Below are 22,541 nucleotides of genomic sequence, written 5' to 3'. Positions count from 1 at the left end.
GACAAGCTGTGCATTAGGGGTCAATACTTGTGAAGGGGAGAATGGAAAGTAGGACTTCTCAAGGAAAGAAGTCCAGCTATGACTTAGCACAGCAAAGCCTTGGCCAATCTGGAGGTAGCTCTGGAGCAGGCATTGCCCATGACATTTCCCTCACAGGGCTGAAAAGGCCTGGTCATTCCACCCCATCTCACTTGGATAGCCATTGTAGGCTGTCCTACAGGGTTTTCTCCTGGTGAGTTGATTCCTTGCAGCTGATGCCAACCCTAGAGGAACCTGCCCCAGCTGAAAGGTTGACTGTATTCTCTCTGGCTCTCTAGCCAGGAGTGGAGGTTGAGGAGTCTGGATGGTCCATATTTTAGTCTATAGCAGGGGCTAGGACACTTTTTCAGTAAAGAGGCAGATAGTAAATATTTTGGGCTTTGCTGGCCAAGAGATAGCATGGATATAATATAGATACTTTTTAGCAGCCATTTTGAGATGTGAAAACAATTCTTATTAGTTCATGGATTATACAAAAAGAACAGGCGGCCAGATTTGGACTAAGGCCCATAATTTGCCAACCCCTGTTCTATAATATAGGCAGTGCAATAAGAGAATAAGAAGTAGTAATTACAGACATTGAAAATAGGAGGGAAAATTATAATGACTTCTGATATGGTGTGACTGTCTTTCAGGAAAACCCAAAGAATTAATTATTTAACTATTGGAATTCAGAAATACTGATAACTATAAAATGCCCACAAACTATAAGATTCTACTAAGTATGAATGTGAATCTATTTAAAGTAGCAGCTCTTAAATTTTGAATTTTTTAAATTAAATTTAAATCACATGCTCTGGGAGGAGTTTTAAATGCAGATTCTGATGTTCCCAGCCTGATTTTCTAATTCAAGAGTTGTATTCGGAGGTTCAGGAACCTGTATTAAAAAACAAGTTCACAGCTGACCCTAACATTTTTGGTCCACAGACCATAATTTAAGAAGTTCTTTTTTAATTCTTTACATCAGTGTCTAAATTGATGCTTCTTAACATTTGGGGGTTTTAAATACCTGTGGGAATTATACAACAGTTTTGAATTCTCCCCAAATTCATATATTTATCAAAGAGTAAAAGAAAACTCCTCCTATTGCAGTGGACTCTTTAAAGGATAGGTGTTAGAATAGCCTCACTTGAATAGAGGACTTATGCTAAATAAAAGTGTTGGATTACATTTGCTCAAATTTTGAAAAACAATTAGGAGCAATTTAAGGAGAGTTGCAGTGAAATGTAATAGGTGATTAACCCCCAGTGGTAGGGTTGATGTCTTTTTGTGTAGACCAATTCAGGTCTTCATGAGGCAACTTTCTCCACTGTTTCTTGTCCTCACCCCCCCACACCACCACAACCACCACATCTACAACCACTGTATCTCTGTCCCATTCTGTTCCTTGTAATTACCTTCTGAATATTATTGTCATTTTAAAAGAAATACCTAATGAAAATCTAATGAAATTCTGAAAAGGGTGAAGTGTTAAAGTGGAATTCAGAAGGAATAGATGGGGTGGCTATCTCACAGGCAAGAGTATCTTCTCAATGCTTTTTAAATTCCATCATACAGTTAGCACTACATCCTCCCTGATTTACCTATCATTAAGGCCAAGCATGATTATGTTTTACAAAAGTTTTTTCCTTTGGATTAAATGGAATCGCCCTTTGAAACTGCAATGATCCAGCTTATAGGTGCTGACATCCGATGAAATGCAGGAGAAAGTGCAATTTTAAGCAGAGAGTACATATTCAGTAGATATTAGGTGGTATTATTATTGATGTTGCTGACTCAATTGAACAACAGTTCCATAGCCAAAATTCAGATGTACATCATATTCTTGGAGACCCCTTGATATCCACAGGCACAGGTACTCTGCCACTGGGATACATAGTTCACACTCCGTGGAACTCTTGGTCTAGAAGGGGAGATGACCAGCAAATGAGTAGGGGCCAGGCAGTGACAAGTGTTCTGTTTAGAGGCTTATTCTACAAACACAGGTGGTCCAAAGAGGCAATGGCCAACTCAGCCTATAAGGAGTCGTAGGGGAAATTTCTCATCACAACTAGTTTGAGTGCAGCTAGTTTTCTAATGTACATGTACATAGTTAAATTTAATTGTCAATGAATTATACAATAATGTATTACTGTATAATAAGGAGCAAAGAGGTAGATATTAATCTGAAATCATATGATCAAAAAAGGCTTTACTGATATAAACACAGTGTTACCCAAAGTTTGGGGTTTTATAAAATACTAACACTTCAGATGAAAGGGAGGCATTTACATCAGCTTGACAGATTTTGATTTTGCCAAATAAGGGCTAAAAAGAAGCAATTACAGCTTACTTCCACTATTATTTAATAAAAAGAAATTACATGTCAGCCCCAAAAGTATAGTTTTGGAATAAAAGGGAGGCCAGTAAATTGACTAAATTGAGTTTTATGAAGAATTCATAATGTTTGCCTCATTTTCGCCCAGACTGAAGAGAACCTCCTTGGGGGCTGGCACAGGCTTTGAGCCAGCACCTGGGAAGGCTGGTCAGTGGGAGTCCAGAGGGCAAAGGCTGGAGCCTGAGTTCTGGGTTCCAGCCCTGGCTCCTCACCTGGCGTCTGGGTGACCTCAGACATGACACGGAAGTCTCTCCTGTTCTCAGTGTGTCTGTCTTTCCCTAGAAGTACCTCTTAAAGCTGTGGGGAAGATGAGAAGAGATTATGTAAGTGAAATAGTTTTGCCAGCTGCTCTTTTAACGTAGTGAAGAATTAAAAAGAAGTGGCATGGCATGTTGGTAAGTGTGACTAGATAGCTCAGAATTAGACAAACAAGAGGTTGTAGGGCAGTTCAGCTGAACGTCAGGCACCTGGGGGCAAGTTGGGTCAGTGAGCAGGACTTCCAGGAGAAGGAAGAGGAAGGAAATACAACAGGAAATTTTCACTGGGGGCAGAAAGTCAGGGAAAAGGCTTTCAACTTTATCCTACAAATAATGGGAAACATTCAAACGATGGGAAGATTGGGGGAAGTAAAATGACAAAAAAGGAGTTTTTAATGTCAGTATAATGTCTTGTTAAATGAGTAAAGGGACATTTTGATTTCTTCATGATTACTAGGGACTTCGTTCCCATAATCTCACGGTTGACTGAACACTCCCCTTTGACCTCTCCCTCCTCAGGGACCAACTCAGGTTTAATTGAAGCTTTTGTCTCTATCTCTGCCTTTGACAGCTGTGAGATTAGCAGGGGTTTGGCTAATTAGTATTTAACCATTCGCTAATGTTCCCCTGGGTTTGTCGATCACAATTGAGTTTAAAATAGATTGAGAGTTTTCAAAATCTTGAAAAAGGGATGCTGTGTCAAAGCTGATTCAATTTTTTGAAAGGATTAAAGCAAGAATCAAATCTACCTCTATGATCTTTTCAGTTACAGTCTCCAACAAAACCGTATTTTGAATTGGAAATATGCGACAGTCCTCTTTAGACTCACAGGCTCCGAAATGAGGGGTAAGAATGAACAGAATGGGTCTCCACGCAGTCTCACGAGTCTCCGTCTAAGGTAGCCCACCAGTGACTCGCTCCCTGAGCTTCCTAGGTAGCTCAGGAGACACGGGAAGAGATAAGCCTCAATATGCTGTCCTTAGCTCCCGAAGTCTAACAGAAGATATCATTCAATTTGATTGACTGTTTTTGTTCATTCAGGAAGTCAATCATTCAATAAATATTATATTTATTTGTTTATGTGCCAGTGAACTGATGCTGAGAATAGAAATGGCAAAATTTTTCCCCTAAATAAGCTGACATTCTAGAGGGGACGCAGGCATATAAACAACTGCCATACTGTGCGGCACGATGTGCTTATCAAACTTAACGCAATGTCCCTGCAGCCTGGAGCAACAGGAGCACAGGCCGAGGAAGACGTGCAGTGACATAGCTGTCTAGGAAAACTTCAAAGCGGAGGTAGCACTTCAACCGGGTCCTGAAGGATGGGTAGGACTTTCCCAGAGGAAAAAATAGGAGCAGAGAATTCCAAGCAGAGGGAATGGCATTTTCAAAAGCATAAAACAAAATGTAAAACTTGAGAGAAAGGCAATAGTTAGATCATGGGTATTTTATATGCCATGCTTAGGAATTTGGATTTTGGTGAAGACCTGCCACTTAACTAGTTGTGTGATCTGAAGTTAATTACCTCCACTTTCTGAAACTTAGGGTCTTCATCTGAAATAGGGGCAAGCACACATCAAAGTGCTAGCACAGTGTCTCACAGAGAGGAGGTGCTTACATCCTACGGCATGTGAAATTACCCTCCACACACGAGAGACTAGAACAGTGGTTCTCAACCTTCCTAATGCTGCGACCCTTTAATACAGTTCCTTATGTTGTGGTGACCCCCCCAACCATAAGATTATTTTCATTGTATGAAAATAATTCAATTAAGGCTGCAGGACATTGCATCATGTGAGATGCATACATCATGCTGCGGAGTATGGCCGTTTTTATATGCTTGCGTCCCCTCTAAAATATCAGCTTATTTAGGGGAAAAATCTTGCCTTCTCTATTCAGTTGAAATAATGAATTATTGAATTATTTTATTTTATTGAATTGAATTGAATTATTTCGTTGTACAAAAATAATTTTATAGTTGGGGGTCACCACAACATGAGGAACTGTATTAAGCGGTCGTGACATTAGGAAGGTTGAGAACAACTGGTCTAGCGGTAGGTAGTTCTGAGCTGATATGGCAGCACTGAAGCCTTCAAGGACCCAGTCTCTATTGTTCTAGAATATAGATTTTTTTTTTTTTTGACAGAGCCTCACTCTGTCACCCAAGCTATAGTGCCATGGAATCACCTAGCCTTCAGCTACCTCAAACTCCTGGGCTCAAGTGATCCTCCTGCATCAGCCTCCCTAGTAGCTGCTAGGGGTGAGCTGTTGTAATGAGTGCTAGTACAGAGCACTCATTACAACACCTAGCTAATTTTTCTATTTTCAGTAAAGATGGAGTCTCAGTCTTTCCTCAGACGAGTCTTGAACTCCTGTACTCCAGTGATCCTCCCACCTGCCTTGGCCTCCTAAAGCACTAGGATTATAGGTTTGAATCACTGTGTCCAGCCTAGGATGTGGATTTTTATCTTCAGGATATCCTCATATCCAAGGTGGTTATCAGAGCTCTACTCATGTTCTGAGCAGCAAGAACAATGAAAGGTCCAAGGCAGAACCTTCCAATCAGATCAGCTTTAAGCTCTAAACAGCCTTCCTAGAAGCCCCACAATGCTGCCACTTCCATCATATCGGCCATATTTCACTTCAGGAAGCCTGGGATATGGAGTTTCTTTTTTATGAGGGGGCACAATTTCCATACTGAAATTAACCAGGGCTTTGCTATTAAGAAAAATGGAGAGGATGGGCATTGGATGGCCTCTTAAAGTCACTACCATACACTCAACAAGTGTTGATTTTATTCCATCCTTTGGCAAGTCAGCACAGTTTAAAAAGATAAAATGAATTTTGAAGTCAAGCACACTTGGGTTCATACCTGATCTGGCATTCACTCACTACATAAACTTGGGCAAGTCATTTTAAACTCTCTGAGCTTCAGGTTTATCATCTATAAAGTGAAGGCAAGAATGTTGATCTCCCAAACTGTAAAACACCCATCTCCTGGTACTCAGGAATGTAGGGTTCTCTCCCATCTTCCACTCTTCTCTTCCAAGTTTAAGGCACCAGGCCTAAGTCCAGCTCATCCATCAACTGTGCTCTGTTGTCCTTGGGAGACAGACACTAGAGTCTAGGTGGAGAGTTTGACATCTGAAGGAGGGTCAAGGCAGAGAAGGAGGGTCAAGGTGTAAGTCAAGAGGCTGCAAACAAGAACAAGAATAGGAAACAAGAACACAGCCATGGGGTGTGGGAGACACAACACAGAAATGTTCCCATAGCTGGAGACGTAGGATGTGATGTTCCATTGGGGTGGGAACTCTGATTTTAAAATAAGGGGGAACTATTAAGTGCTAGATATGGCAAACAAAGGCTGGTTCCTGTGTGAAATGGATCTGGCCTTAAATATGATTCTTAGGTATGTGATTTGTTGAATATAAGCTCCTTGAAATAGGGCTGAGTGACCCAACCATAAAAGCATTTAATAGTGCTGTGGTCCCCCACCCTCAGGCCATAGACTGGTACCTATCTGGAATAGGGTCTTAGGCTGCTACCCTTATCTTGTTCTGCATCTCTCTGACCACCTGCCCCCTTTTCTGCTTGCTCATAACTGCAAGTCTTACCCCAAACCCCTATGCAGCATTTTGTTGCCATGGTGATGACTCAGGCTCTGCTGCCACAAGTCTCAAGTTCAGGTGTTCACTTCTTACGACTATGATTTACAAGTCTCTAAGTTAAATTCTAGAGCTTGAAAATCTTCTTAGCTCAACCCAGCTTAAGGATTGGCTCCCTTGAATCAGAGGTCCATTCCTCACCTAATCATCCAGGCTAGGGGGTAGAGCAGGGCCACACAGCCCTGCAGTAGCCCAACCTACTTCTTTTCTTCTAAAGTCATTATATGTATAAAGAAGAAACAGCAAGACTTAACATCACAGATGCGTAGTTAAGATGTGCCCACCAGCACCATGCCCAATCACCATCGCCAAGACTGTGACCATCGTTACCACTGCTACTTCTCCCAGCACTATAACTCTCTTTATCACTACAGCCACCCATGCCATGATCATCACTACAACCATGTCCATCACCATTACCACACTGATCACTACCACCACCAGATATCACCACCACCACTGTCACCACTACCCTTCCCACCATCATCACCTGCCTCTATTACCATCACCACTACTATTACTACCACTTATTACCATCCCCTCCATCTCTGAATGGTCCACATCTTCACCAACACCACCAACAACCATTATCAACAACATTACCACCACCACCAGCATCACTACTACCACCATCACAACCATCTCACCACCATCACTATTATCATAATACCACTAACACTACCATCATCTCCATTATTACCATCACCCACTCCTTTCATAATTACCACCACTGTCACCACCACCACCTTTACGACCATGGTTACCTCCACTATTCCACCCCCACCCCTGCCTTAATTATCACCACTCTTACCATTACTACCACCATCTCAGCATTACCACTATCACCATCCACTATCACTATTTCTGCCACTATCTTAATCACCATCACCATCTACCATCATCAAAGCTGCCATATACCACTGCTACTACTACCTATAAAAATCTAGGCTGACAAAAAAAATTGAACTGTGAGTAAACTAATCTTCAAGAGAGAGGAATTAAAAGTAGGATGAATACCAGTGAATTTTATAGCCACATCAATGTCATAACTTACCCATGGTCCATAATTATCCAGTCCTAAAAACTTAGAATCACCTTGTCCTTCATATCCAACCAGTCACTAAGTACTATAGATACTTCTGATTTGCTTACATCTATTCCTACTTCTCCATCTCTGTTGCCATCATCCCTCATTTCATTCCACAAATGGATGGTTATGGCTACTTCCTAGCTGGCCCTCTGCCTCCCGCCTATCTACTCTCCAAAATATTTTTCATGTCCTGCCAAATAAATCTTTCTAAAATATTGATTTCATTGCCTTTTTTGTTTTTTGCTGTGTTCAAAATTCCTTAGCCAAATCTTCTCATCTATAACCAAAAGCTCCATGTTCCTTTTCTAGTTTTATTCATATAATCTCACCTTAGAATTCAGGGGTCCTGCTAAGCTGGTGTACTCATTACTTTGTCAAATCCAGCATGGTCACACCTGTCTCCACACTGCACCTCACACATGCCCTTTATTTGGTCTGTCTTCTACAGTCCTGTTTCTGTGTAAATTCTACTTATTTTTCAAGATTGGACTTCAAATGGGGAGATGTTTGTCAAAGGATATGAAGTAGCAGATACATAGGATAAATGAGTCCAAAGATGTAATGTACAGCATGAGGACTATAGTTAATAACATCATGGTGTATTTGGGATTTTTGTTAAATAAGTAGATTTTAGCTATTCTTGTCATGCACACAAAAAGTAACTATTTGAGAGGACAGATATTTTAATCAGCTTCCCTATAGAAACCATTTTACAATCTATCTGTATCCCCATAATATACATAATAAAATTTATTTTTGGAGAAATGAATAAAGAGAACAAAAGTGGGCTTAAACACTTACAGAATGTAAGAGATTCCTCTTAAGCTCATTAAGGGACAGACTAAGTCCCTGTGTTAAATTCTCCATCTCTCCAAAATGATTATAAAGCAATAAAGGCACAAATCTGTAACAATCAAAATAATGGGGGAATACTCATCAACAAACAAGAGGTTTCAACAAATTTCCAGAAGACAGAAAGTGAACGCAGACACCTCAGTCAGTGGCTTAGAGCAGCATGAAGGAAATTGCAGCCTTGAGGAAGCGGCAGGAATTTGAAAGCAGCAACCACAGAACCTCTGGACACAGTCAACACATTTGAGAGTGGAATAAGAAGCAGGAATGAAAACAAGGGAACAAGCAAGAGGACTTCAAGAATATCATGTACACCTCTGCTCTTGCACAAAGCTCAGGCAGGCAGGCATTTAGCATTTTTCTTCAAGAAGTAAAAAGCCACAGTCTACCCACTATGGCTTAAATGTGCCTCCCAGGTGCCAGTGTCTGCTTTCTCGTTGCCTGACTCTGGCTCTCCCGCCAGGTCCCATCCCAAAGCTTTTTCAGTGGCACCTAAACTCCAGTTTCATCCCCCAGCCCCATGACTTTGTCAAAATTTTTACTAAGCCTTATAGCTTTAAGCTGCTATTTCTGGGTCTGCAAACACCTCTAGGGAAAAAGTGGCCTCTCTAAACTTCTTCCAGCTTCTAGCTCTGTGGTTTTTCACTGAAGACTTCAAACTATTTTTTCTTCTACGTTTTGTCGGGTATTTCTCATTATCAGTGGGATGGTAGTTCTGAATCTGGACTTCTATTACGGAGGTTGGAGCACCTCCATTCAGTATTCTCTGGTTTTTTACTACTCACAGTGTCTTATTTTAATTTAAATCAGCTACAAACAAAAATAGAAATAAGACTTACAGAATCAAAATCCCTGTGGGTAAAGACTTAGAAATTTACCTTTTTTAAACAAGCATCCTAAGTGATCTTTGTATACAATAAAATTTGAGAAATGCTACCTTATACTGTCATTATCCACCAGTAACTAAACACTAAGTTTGTTTATCAGATAAATGAGCTGCCAGTAAAGTTCCAAAAGTGGCCAGGTCACAAGAAGGAGGAAGGGCCTGGCGATTACCAGGTAAGCAGGCGTGTGGTGTGCAGAGGGATAGGAAGAGCGCACCTCTGTGGAAATGCCTCAAAAGATCCCAGTCACAGAATTAGGCCCTGAATGAAATGAAGTCTGTTCCCTGCTGTGTTAAATGAAAAAGTCTATAGGGAAGTAGTTTGCCTAGCAATCTACAATGAAAAACATAAAAATTAAATAAAACCAGATTCGTCCTTGTCCTCTCCAGTTAGCTTTCATGTCATATGTGTATATTTATTTAGTGACTCTAATAAAAATGTTCATGATGAATGAAAATAAAATAGATCACAGTCAAATGACAATAGTGTTACCTCACAGATGGGACATTACGACAGTGAAGTCTGGCAGGGAATGGGAACCAAAGAAAACCAAACCAAAACAAACAACATAATCTCCAAATAAGTTTTAGACACTTACTGAACAGAACAGAGGGGATTTATGCTGATAGCGCCCAGAACAAGCCTGGACCTGCCAGGCTGAGAGTGACTGTTCATTCCCTGCTTCCTGGCTCTGTGATATATTTAGAATCGGCCCACCAGTTCCTCTGGTTTTTCTTTAAAGAAATTTAAACCATTAACAAAGAGCCACACCCTTTCCCCCATGTTTGTTTTTTGCTCTGACTCTGTGTAAGACTGACTGAGAGACACAGGATGTGGCTGGAGTGTCACTCACAGCACATCTTTGCTCTGACTTGGCACCTTTCCTACTGGCTCAGGACCAGGGAGTAGCGGGAAGAACTGGTTCGATGTTAACATGAGAGGGAATTCAGTGTCATCAAGTTTGCCTTTCTGTGGTCTTTTTCTTTATTTTCACCAGGGTTCCTGAGAGTATAAGTCTGGAGACGGACTAAATAATGAGTTGTATATTTTAGCTTCTGTTTTTTATCCATTTGCAGGTTACATCCTCTGCCCCAGTGATTGGGAGAGAAGGAATTGGCTCTGTCTGCCATGCAGAAGCTGGGCTGCTCTGGCTGCTCCCTCTGACAACTAGGGGACTTACTTGCCTAGACGTCATTGGGACTGATTTCACAAATGCTATATGGTGTGCAATCCTGGGTGCAGCTTGGGACAAGTCCCTTTACCTCTCTGTTTCAATTAGCTGCTATGCCTGCATTGTCTCCCCTGAACGGGATGACGAGGGTAAATAAGATTTTTGTACTAACACTGAGTCTTAAGTTCTATCAAAAGCCTGACTGAAAGGAACGGTATTTTCAGAGCACGGTGTACTGTGTGAAGAATTTGCTCCCCTATTTATTCTTCCAGATGTTCTTCAATTTATCTTTGAATGAAGTCATCTCATTAAATAAGCATCCAGGCTTTACAATAATTCCCTCTGCCCCCACTTCCCCTATAGAATTGTTCTTGTGAAATATTCCTTGGGTCAACACATAATGAGGAAAGAGTATAAAAAATGGCTTATGAGGTGTGGCATAGTCCCTACTCAAAGGATGATATTAAGTAATACCACGTTCTATTTATGTGATGTTCACAAAAAAAAAAAAAAAATCTAGCTTTAGTGTCAAGAATTGCCTATAGTAAATCATTTTAATCCCCCTGCTACTAATATTGACTAGAGGAACTGATCTGGTTTTCATTTTTACGTTGGTTACTAGGAAGCTTAGGGATAATTCTGAACTAGCTTAGGGATAATTCTGAAATAGAACAGTGCAGAGGATAAAAGCAGAGACTTCCAAGCCAGACTGCTGAGTGAGGATTGTGGCCCTACCACTTCCTGGCTGTGTGATTTGGGATTAGTTACCTAACCTCTCTGTATTCTTTCATCAGCCATAAATGGAAATGAGTCTAAAACCAACTCCTAGCGTTGTTATGAAAATTAAATGGTTTCATAAAGGGCTTAAAACAGTGACTGGTGCATCTTAAAGCTTGTTAATAAACTCTTCAATCTGAATTTTTGTATTAACCTTACTCATGGCTCCATTGTGTATCCTTATGTTTGTTTTATACTTTTTCTTTCTCCCCCGTTTCACCATTTCTATGGCTAATATGTCACTTATGTATATGTGGAGATTTTAAGAATTTCTCTACTGCTAGAGCTCAAGCTCATTAGTAATGCCTTCCTACTGCATTTCAGTGCAGTTAACATCTTTGTGCATAATAACTCTGTAATTCTGGTAATTTACTTAAGAATAAATGCTCAGAATTGAAATTCTTGCATCCGAGGTTTTGAATACTCTTAGGGCTTTTGATTAATATTCTCAAAATGACTTCCCAAAAGATTGTGTAAGTGTATGTTTTGTTCTTTTATAAGCATTAAATAAAAGTACTGATTTCTTCATAGCTGCATTGATGTCAAGAATTATCTTCAAAAAGTAATATAAAATCTGAGTCTACTTTAAAATGAGACTTCATTCTAGTGTGGCCCTCAATTTTGATATTCCAAGGACCCTGAAATTTCCTTCATTTAAGAAGGTATGTGGAGTGCATGCAAGAATACTTCCAAGGTGCTGTAAATTCAATCTTATCACTTGGCTAATATACAGTTGATGTCATTTTGGCGTGCTGCTATTTTCTGATAACACGACCATATTAGCATTTCCTTCCACATTATTGTATGCACTTCATAAAAACATCATTGGTGCTAATGCTATACTATTCTACAAGGTGAATATATATTGTATTTTACTTCATCATTGCCATGTTGTTAATCACTAAAATTTATCAAATTGTTGTTATTATAAATAATGTTGCAATAGACATCTTCATGCATAAGGGTTCTCCATGACCTAGCCATTTTCCTTAGACTAGATCACCAGAAGTAGAATTACTGGGATAAAGTATGAATATTTCTAGCATTTTGATTCATCTTGTCAAATTGTGTGATGAACATTTGAAGGCAAAAATGCCATGGTTTCGGGGAGAGGGGAGGATGTGTTTTTGTTCTGTAGAGAAGAACATCTCCACAGGGCCAACTACAGTGACACTGAGGAGCCCGAGCCGCAGTGCCCGCACCTGCACAGACCTCTCCCTGCAACACGCTCGTCTGAACTGTGTTAAATTTTCAAAGACATTCTTACCCAATTTTCAAGACTGGCATCTCTTTCCACTCTTTCTACTTCATTGCACCTCCCATCAGGTTGGTGGCTTTGAAATGTTCATGGAAATTTGGGGGATACGCCTAAGAAGAAATTGAGTACCTAATTTTGTTTTTATAATTTTTCTTCAAGAGACCTCCTAAAAATTGTATAGCTTTTGGGTCCCACAAAACTTGCATCTGCATTTCCATTTAAGACAGGCCATTTGAAAAATGCAAGGATTTGTTTAGCAAGCTGCATGGAGTTCATATGTCCAGCCAAGTGAGACTCATTTTAAGGAAAGCCAAGAGCTCTGCTCTGGGCCAGCGCTTGGAAATGAGAGCAGGATGGTGCCTCTTGAAGCCCTGTGTTGTTGAAAGCTGGCTTTCCTGGACAGATGAAGAAGTCTGCCAGAGACTGGGCCCCTGAGAGAAAGGAAAAGGCTCTACCAGGATCCTTGCTCTGGACCCAACTTCCTTTCACCTGGTGGCTATGCCTAGAGCCCTAATCACAGAGTCAATAACCTGCCTAGAGGCAAGGCTGGCAAAAGCACCATGCCACAATTAGGGTTTGTTGGCACCCATAATGCCAACCAGAGACCAGAAGACTACCCTAGAAGTGACCAGAATGGTCAAAGCCCAGAATCTGGTCTACTAGAGCTCAACAACTCTGTACTCTAAGGCTTGTTTAGAGAAAGAGAGTAAAGAGACAAAACCAATCATATCATCTTACATAACTCTATCCCCCAATCTAGCTCTTTTGTTTATCCTCTGCTTTTAAAGGAAAGAATGTGTTGGTATAAAGACAGATTAAGGACGAAAAAGGGGCTGAGTGAGATGGCTTATACCTGTAGTCCCAGCACTTCAGAAGACCAAGGCAAGAGGACTGCTAGGGTCTAGAAGTTTGAGAGCAAACTGCACAACAAAGTGAGACCCCATCTCAATAAAAAATAATTTTAAAAAATTAGCTGGTATGATGATACCTGCCAGTAAGTAGCCTCAGCTACTCAGGAAGCTAGCCAGGAAGGGGGATCACTTAAGCCCAGGAGTTTGAGGCTACAGTGAGCTATGATGGGACATGTAAGGCCCCTTAGAAGTGGAGAGCAGGGAAGAGGCACTTAAAGCTGTCCAAAGGGCAAGCTTTGTGCCCTTGATTTGAGAGGAGCAGTCTCATTTTTTTTTTTTTTTTTTTCAGACAGAGTCTCTCTCTGTTCCCCAGGCTAGTATGCTATGGCCTCAGTCTAGCTCAAAGCAACCTCAAACTCCTGAGTTCAAGTGATTGTCCTGCCTCAGCCTCCCGAGTAGCTAGGACTACTGATGCCCACCACCATGCCTGCTAACTTTTTCCATTTTTAGTAGAGATGGAGTCTCATTCCTGTTCAGGCTGGTCCTGAACTCCTGAACTCAAACAATCCTCCCACCTCAGCCTCCCAAAGTATTAGAATTCCAGGCATAAGACACCATGCCCAGCCTCAATTATTTTTCTCAGTAGAGACAGGGTTTTGCTCTGTTACCCGGGCTGTAGTACAGTGACTTACTTTATCATAGCATCCTTGAACTTCTGGGCTCAAGCAATCCTCCTGCCTCAGACTTCCAAAATGCTAGGTTTGCAGATGTGAGCCTTGGTTGCTAGCCCAGCTTCGACTTTTAATGTTCCCTCTGACTATCTTGTTTTGGAATTCTAAACTGTTGGGACAGGTTCTCTCCTTCACAGCCCTGTCCTTGCCGTTGTGAAGAGGGAAGACCATAGAGACAGAAGACAAGCTTGAGAGTGGAGCATAGTGAGGGGAGTCAGGCGAGACAGGAGTCTTGGGGAGAAGAGATCAGAGGCTTCACTGAGTGCAGGGAGAAAACTACTGCTCCTAATTCTTTAATTTCTACTACATGCAAAATTGTGGTACATTTTCATACATTAAAATAAAAGCAAACCTCAAGTATTTTAAGTCAGAACATTGTATACACAATAATAGTAATAAGTAAACAGTAAATAAACAAGCTAAAGCCTTCTGGGGACTGATTTCAAAATACCCTCGGAGAGCAGTTTCCTTGTCTCCTGCCACTCACCCCCACCCCAGCCCCTGCCCAGCACTGGACGCCAATGCTGCAGGGCCACGTCAAAGGGAGTATCTCACCCCTGACTTGAAGGAGAAGCTAAATCTCTCCTAGCCCTTGGAATGTAATTACCATTAAGGTTGAAAAACGAGGGTGATGAACAGCAGTGGCAGGTTTTTTCAAGTTTATGTAAACGTTGGCTACAGGGAGACGGCTGGGACATTGCAATCAAAGCATCCTTGTCACATCAGTGCTTTAAATCTCTAAGCAACTCCTTGAAGATCATCTGGCCTCTGTGAACACAAGCAGCTGATAAAAAGTCCCTCTAAGCTCACTGCTTATCTGCTCTCACAAGCACAGATTGCCCCAAAACTGCATGCCAGGGAAACCAGCCACCCAGTGGTGCTGGGGAGGTACCTTCAAGCCACAGGACAGAGTCGCTTTCTGGGGTGCTTCCTGCAAGTGTCTGGGCTTAGGGAGGGCCCTGCTGGGAGACTCTCCTAGATAAATCATACTTGCTTCCTTTAATCTCCTCCAGGGCCACATTTGTTATACTTGGTCAAAGGATCTCCCAAGCCTACCAAAAAAGCAGCAAGAGGACCACAGGCTACCTGGGCAGGTGTGCAGACCAAGAAAGAGGGGGCATGGGTCTGTGTTCTGTGACTTGAGCACAAAGGGAAAGCTGCCACCAAAAGGTCTTCCCCAGGCCTTGCCCACTGGGGAATGAGCTAACACACTCTCTGCTTTAAATAGTCATTTAGAACAAACTGGGAAGTAGGAAAAGGATACCACCAGCTGATATTTTGGGGAGTTTCTGGAAGTTAGAAAACTAATAAGATCAATTCAAAAGAGAAACCAAAGTAGAATGGACAATAATTCAAAACAGCAGAAGGGGCTGCTGCAGAGAAGATAGCTATTCTTCCCAAGCTTTCTAGACTCTCCAGGCTCCAGAATGCAAGCACAGGAAACTGGAACTGATCTGGCCTTGGGAAAGTCCTCCAGGAGATTAAGTAAAGGAGTGCTAGCAGAAAGGGGGACAAGGGCAGGGGCGCTATTATCCCCACCCATCCCTACATTTAGATAGAGGCTGGCCATGGTGTTTGCCTCCTGAGACCAGTTCCTATGGTGGCCAGTCTCCCTGTTGGGTGGAGGGGATGGGGAGGAATTTCTTTTAGTTTAGAAAAGAAGAAAAGTAGAATAGAGCTCCAGGAAATTCCAGTCATGCATAATTGACCATGCAGGGTAGGTGAGTAGGGAAGAAAGGTGTCTCTTTCAGCAATAATAATGCTAATGTACTCTTGCTCCTTTGGCAAGCTTATGATAACCCAACTTGCCTCCATCCTACATGCCTGTCACCTAGCCCAACCCAAGGTCATCCCTTCTATTCAGAGATGAGATAAAGCAAATAAGCAAATAATAATCTGTTTCTGATATGCAAACAGATATGCACAAAAGAAGGAAATCCATGCATTTGTAAATATAAAAGGATATTAAATATTCCCAAATATTTGAAACCATCAGCCTCGGTGTTTGTGGCTGGCACCCAACAGCAATAAAGAGAAAGCAAAGACAAATAAGCAAAACAATCTTAAAGAAAATGAAGAAAGCAAAAGAGATGAAAAATGGAAGAGAAATTTTAAAATTTCTAATTAGAACCCTCAAAAAGGTTCAGGAGGATGTTTTATCCATGAACAAAAGAACAAGGTGTTATTTTTAAAATAGAAATAAAGGAATAAGAAACAATTGTTCTATAGAAAAGCTACAAGTTAAATTGTCATATAAAATGGACTATCCAAGTCCAAATTACAGTATAAAATACAAAGAAAAGAAATTTCCCATAAAACAGAACAATAGACAAACAAATTTAAAAAGTATACAAATGACTTAGGGAAAATATTTAGAAGATCCACTTAATAGAAATCCACTTGTGTTTCCACTTAATAGAAAAAGAAGAAAGAAAAAGCAGACTGGCGGAGGAACATGAGAAGTAATGAGTGATAATTTTATTGAGATGAACAAAGACTTGAGACTTTACTATTGGCTACTGAGAAAAAGTAATGAATAGACATATACATAATGACACAGACTTATCTAGACATATACTAGAGAAATACCTGAACTCTTATTGGAAATAAAAGGATGGCTGCCTATGGACGCTGCCCAGGAAGCATTGTTAAAGTCTCTCTTCCCACTGCCATCATGTCTGACTCCTGAAGAGCCCAAACAGCTGTGGAAGCTCTTCCTTGGAAGGTTGAGCTTTGAAACAACTGATGAGAGTCTGAGGAGCCATTGTGAGCAATGTAGATGCTCACAGACTGTGTGGTAATGAGAGATCCAAACACCAACTGCTCCAGGGACTTTGGGTTTACCACATATGTGACCATGGAGGAGGTGGATGCAGCGATGAATGCAAGGCCACATAAGGTGGATGGGAAGAGAGCCATCTCCAGAGAAGATTTTCAAAGACCCAGTACCTACTTAACTCTGAAAAAGATCTTTGCTGGTGACATTAAAGAGGATACTGAAGAATATCACTCAAGAGACTATTTTGAACCGTATGGGAAAATTGAAGGGACTGAGATCATGACTGGTAGAGGCAGTAGCAAGAAGAGGGGCTCTGCTTTTGTAACATTTCATGAGCATGATTCTGTGGATAAGACTGTCATTCAGAAATACCATGCTGTGGATGGCCATAGCTGTGAAGTAAGGAACGCCCTGTTGAAGCAAGAGATGACTAGTGCCTCAAGGAGGCAAAGTGGTTCTGGGAACTTTGGTGGTCATGGAGGTGGTTTGGTGGGAAGGACAACTTTGGCCAGGGAGGAAAGTTTGGTAGGCATGTTGACTTTGGTGGCAGCCACGGTGATGGCACTGGCTGCAATGGATTTGGCAATCATGGAAACAATTTTGGAAGTGGTGGAAACTACAATTTTGGCAATTACAATAGCAGTCTTTAAATTTTGGACCCAGAGAGGGAGGAAATTTTGGAGGCAGAAGCTCTGGCCCTTATGGTGGTGATGGCCGATACTTTTCCAAACCATGAAACCAAGGTGGCTTTGGTGGTTCCAGTAGCAGCAGGAGCTATGGCAGAGACAGGTTTTAATTACTCCCAGAAAACAAAGCTTAGCAGGAGAGGAGAGCCAAAGAAGGAACAAGGAAGCTACAGGTTACAACAGATTTGTGAACTCAGCCAAGCACAGTGGTGGCAGAGCTTAGATGCTACAAAGAAGACATATTTTGGACAATACTTGTGTGTATAGGCAAAAAATATAAAGGATTGTATTTGTGACTAATTTGTATAACAAGTTATTTTAGCATCTGTTCTGTGGAAAGTGTAAAGCATTCTAATGAAGGGTTTTAATGTAGATTTTCTTTTTATACCTGTGCTATTGATTGCTAAATGTAATAGTCTCATCATGATGCTGAATAAATGTGCCTTTTTTTTTAAATGTGCTATGGAAAGTTAGTCTATTCTGAAGCCATTTTAGTAAACTTTCCCAAAAGTGTGAAGCTAGAATTCCTTTAAGGGGATGCCAGGTCCTATTTGAAATTCATTTACAACCTGCTTGTTTGAATAAACCGTTGTCTTCCAAAACCTTGGTATAGTTTAACTAACAGTTACTATTGTGACATGAGGCTTACCATTTAAAGGGGGTCATACAAGGAAAATCATGGAATTATTGTTTATAAAGGTGATTGTTGGCATCCTATGCAATATATCTAAACTGAATAAAGGTACCAGATAAAATTACAAATGAAAATGAAGTTTGTGTGTCAACCATTATCACATGTAATCAATAAATGACTTAATTCTCTTGAAAAAAACAGAAAGAAAAGGATGAATTATTTTCAAAATAATATTTGATCAATGTCTGACTTTATTTTTGTAACATAGAATGTTAGAAGACAATGAAATTATTACTTACCATGCAAGAAAAAATAAAGACATTTTCAGGACTCAAAAAGTTTATTATATCTGTGCTCTTTCTGAAAATAATATGTAAGAAAATTCTTCAGCAAAATAATAAAGAAGACAACAAACTAAAAGGCTTAGTGATAACAGAGAAAAAATAACCAGAGCTAAATAACTGTAATGTTGTTGTGATCTTGGTGCAATTGCTAGAAATTATTGAGGCAAAATGTTAAACAAAAAGTGAACAGTCTTGGGCAGCACCTATAGCTCAGAGGGTAGAGTGGTGGTCACATACACCCAGGAAGATGGGTTCAAATCCAGTCTGGGCCAGCTAAACAACAGTGGCAACAGCAACAACAAAAAAATAGCCTGTGCTGTGGCTGGCATCTTTAGTCCAAGCTACTTGGGAGGCTGAGGCAAGGAGAATCATTTAAGTCTAACAGTTTCAGGTTGCTGTGAGCTGTGACACCACAGCACTCTACCAAGGGCGACATAGTGAGACTGTCTCAAAAAAAAAAAAAAAAAAAAAAACAAGAAAAGAAAAGAAAGAGAAAAAGAAATGAACAGTCTTGAACTAAAATTAGGCATGATTTTGACTACACACAAAATTTGTGGGAACAGATAAAATAAAATTGAAATTTATCATTTCATATATATACAATGGCTATATCTGTATAGAAAACCAAATGTGTGCTTATATTTATGCATCAATATGTCTGAAAGTATAATACATCTTAATACTTGTCCCAGGGATGTGGATGGGCTTTCGTTTTAACTGTGTAAGCTTCTATATTAATGAATATTTTAAATTATGTGCTGCTTTTATAGTTTAAGAAAACAATGAATATATTTTCAAAGATGTTTATAAATTTTTTCAGAACCATCACAGAGTAATAAAATAAATAGTTCTCATCTAAGAAGATGTGTAGATGGCAAATATGTAAAACAACTCAATACAACTACACACCTATCAGAATGGCAAAAATTGGAAAATTGACAACACCAAATGCTGACAAAGATGTGGAGCAATAGGAATTCTCATTCACTGCTGGTAAGAATGCAAAATGGTACCGCCACTTTGAAAGGTAGCTCTTACCTTATGATCCATCAATAATATTTGTTAGTATTTACCCAAATGAGTTGAAAACAAGTCCACACAAAAACTTGTACATGAATGTTTACAGCAGCTATATTCATAATTGCCAAAACTTAGAAGCAACCAAGTTGTTCTCCAATACGTGAATGGATAAACTATAGTATATCCAGACAATGGCATTGAGCTATCAAGCCATGGTAAGATTTAGAAGAAACTTAAATGCATATTACTAAGTAAAATAAGCCAATCTGAAAGGCTACATATTATATGATTTCAATTGTATGACATTCTAGAAAATCCCAAACTATGGAGACAGTAAAAAAGTCAGTTCTTGCCAGGGGGCAGGGAGGAATGAATAAGTGGAACATAGAGGATTTTTAAGGCAATGAAACTATTCTGTATGATGCAAAAATGGTAGATAAATGTTATCATACATTTGCCAAAACCAACAGAATGTATAATACCAAGAATCAACCCTAATATAAATCATGAACTTTAGGTAATAATGATGGATCAATGTAGATTCACCAATTATAACAAATGTACCATTCTAGTGGGGGATGTTGATAGTGGGTTAAATTAAACATATATGGGGGCAGAAAAAATATGGGAACTCTGTACTTACTGCTCAATTCTGCTATGATCCTAGCAATGCTCTAAAAATAAAGTCTATTTAGAAGAAAAAAATAGTGCCTATTTCAACTAATCTAAGGGGGAAAGAAAAGAAAAAAAAAAAACTATACAACCAGTAAACACAGAAAGTGGGAAAATGATGGTGACACCTGGTAAATAGAATATATAAAATAACATAGAAATAATTAAGTCCAAATATATTCATAATAAAAATAAATAAAAATAGAAAAAAAATTTATTTCAGAAAACTGTCTTGTAAGTATGATACAACTAAAATTAGCTCACATAGAGGAACAGAAAATAAGGTGATAATCAAAGAGATGCCAAGAAAATATTAACAAAAAGGAAACAGAGATGGTAACTTTAATACTAGATAAAATAGATTTAAAGATAAATGGCTTTAGCTTCTCAGGAGCAAGATGGCAGACCAGAAGGATCATTCAGCTGAGCTCTAATAGAACCACTGGGGAAAAAGAAAGAACCCAGCCATACCTGGTACAGGGACCTTACCCAGAGTCATAGCTCAGGGAGCACAGTGAGGAGGTGGTGAGCTGAATACAGCATATGATCGAATGCAGTGAAAATCTGATAAATTAGGCAAGTGATTGCAACCAACTGGGATTGCCTGGCCTACCACAGAGGCCCAGGATGAGAGGAAGCCTTTCCAGAGACTTCAGTTGTTAGAGGAAGCTGTGCATTGAGTGGAAAGCTTGAAAGAGTGGGCAGACTTGAATAGTATACAGCAACCAGACATGAATGCTGGTTGTAGTAGATTTGCCGTAGGCTTGGTGGCTGTTGAAGCAATCATAGCGAGAAGGTCTTGGCAACCAGAGGGCTGCCATTGTGGGAAGGTCATGAGAAGGTCTTAGCAGGGCCCTAAAGCACAGCCAAATTAATTATGCCCTCCAGGATCAGAACTCCACTCTTGGGACAGGCTGAGGGACTCCTGGACCACATGGGAACTAGAGTCAGGGGGCACCATACTGCTGAAGGATTCCAGAGAGCTTTAAGATCCCAACTGGGCAGGATCTGAATGCTGAAGAAACAATCAGGCAATCACCAAAGGCAACTAAGTTTGGAATAAGGACCATAGATGCTGGTTATGATCTCTGTCTCCTAAAAGAACTACAGTGCCACCTGGTGTCATGGTAACACATTGTATCATACTGTCATCAAGAGCAAGGACTTCTGTTTAAAACAAAGGAAGCAGTGAGAAGTAGAAAGGAGGAAAAGGAGGTGAACAAGAAGAAAGAACACAGGAGGAGTAACCAACAGAAAAATTCAAATCTAAACAGATGAGGCAGCTACTGCAGAAGACTCCACCAATAAAGAATTAATGGACTTGACAGAAAGGGAATTAAAATATGGATGATAAAGACAATAAAAGGAATGGATGAGAAAATGGAAAGACTGAATCAAAAGTCAGATGAGAGCTATGTAGAATACAGAAAGGATATGGCAGAGCGTAAAGAAAAGAAAGAGACAATCAGGGAATGTAAAGATGCAATAGAAGGTATCAAAAATAGGTTAGACCATGGAGAAGAAAGAACCTCAGAGCTAGAGCATAAAGTTTTTGAGTTAATCCAAAAGTTAAAGAGGCAGAAAAGAAGAAAGAGAAAGCAGAACAGGTGCTTAGAGAACTGTAAGACTTCACTTAGCATTCAAACATATGAATAATAGGGATTCCAGAAGGGGTTGAAGATTGTCCCAAAAGAATGAAAGCCCTATGGAGACTATAATAAAGGAAAACTTCTCAAGTTTTACTAAAGATCATGACACTCATTTCAGATGGATATCAAACCCCAGATCATCTCAACTCAAACGGAGCCTCTCCAAGATACATTGTAATGAACCTGTCTGAAGTTGAGACAAAAGAAAAAAATCTGCAAGGAGCCAGGAGAAAGCACCAACTGACCTACAGAGCAGAGCTATTAGGTGACAGTAGACTTTTCAAATGAACCCTTCCAACCTTCTGGTTCCAATCCATGGTCGTCCAACTTCAACATTCTTAAACAAAACAATTTTAAGCCCAGAATTCTTTATCCCACTAAACTAAGCTTCAAAATTTGATGCATAAATAAAATATTTTATGTATATGCAAGCACTGAGGAAATTCACCACAACAAGACCAGCTCTACAGGAAATACTTAGAACTACTCTCAACACTGACCATCACAATGGACCACCAGCAAAGTAAACAGAAGCTAAAGGTTAAAACTTAGTTTCCGCAGTGGTGGAAAGGATTAAACTACACAATGAACTTTCACAAAATAAGATGAATAGAACTCTAACACACTTATCAATTCTCTCTAAATTGTCAATGGACTGAATTCACCACTGAAGAGGCACAGGCTGGCTGATTGGATAAAAAAGCACAAGCTTGGCTCAGCACCTGTAGCTCAAGCAGCTAAGGCATCAGCCACAAACACCAGAGCAGGCAGGTTCAAATCCAGTGCAGGCCTGCCAAACAAC

General features: G+C 40.2%; 1 pseudogene; it reads left to right on the top strand.

The window, feature by feature from the left end:
• Positions 1-16,579: 16,579 nt before the first annotated feature.
• On the top strand, positions 16,580-17,384 carry LOC100959647 (annotated as a pseudogene).
• Positions 17,385-22,541: the final 5,157 nt, after the last annotated feature.

Source organism: Otolemur garnettii, unplaced genomic scaffold (assembly GCF_000181295.1).
Source record: "Otolemur garnettii isolate 467f Iridium unplaced genomic scaffold, OtoGar3 scaffold00028, whole genome shotgun sequence".
Lineage (NCBI taxonomy): Eukaryota > Metazoa > Chordata > Mammalia > Primates > Galagidae > Otolemur > Otolemur garnettii.
The sequence above is the reverse complement of the archived record's forward strand: the minus strand, read 5'-3'. Positions and strand labels throughout refer to the sequence as shown.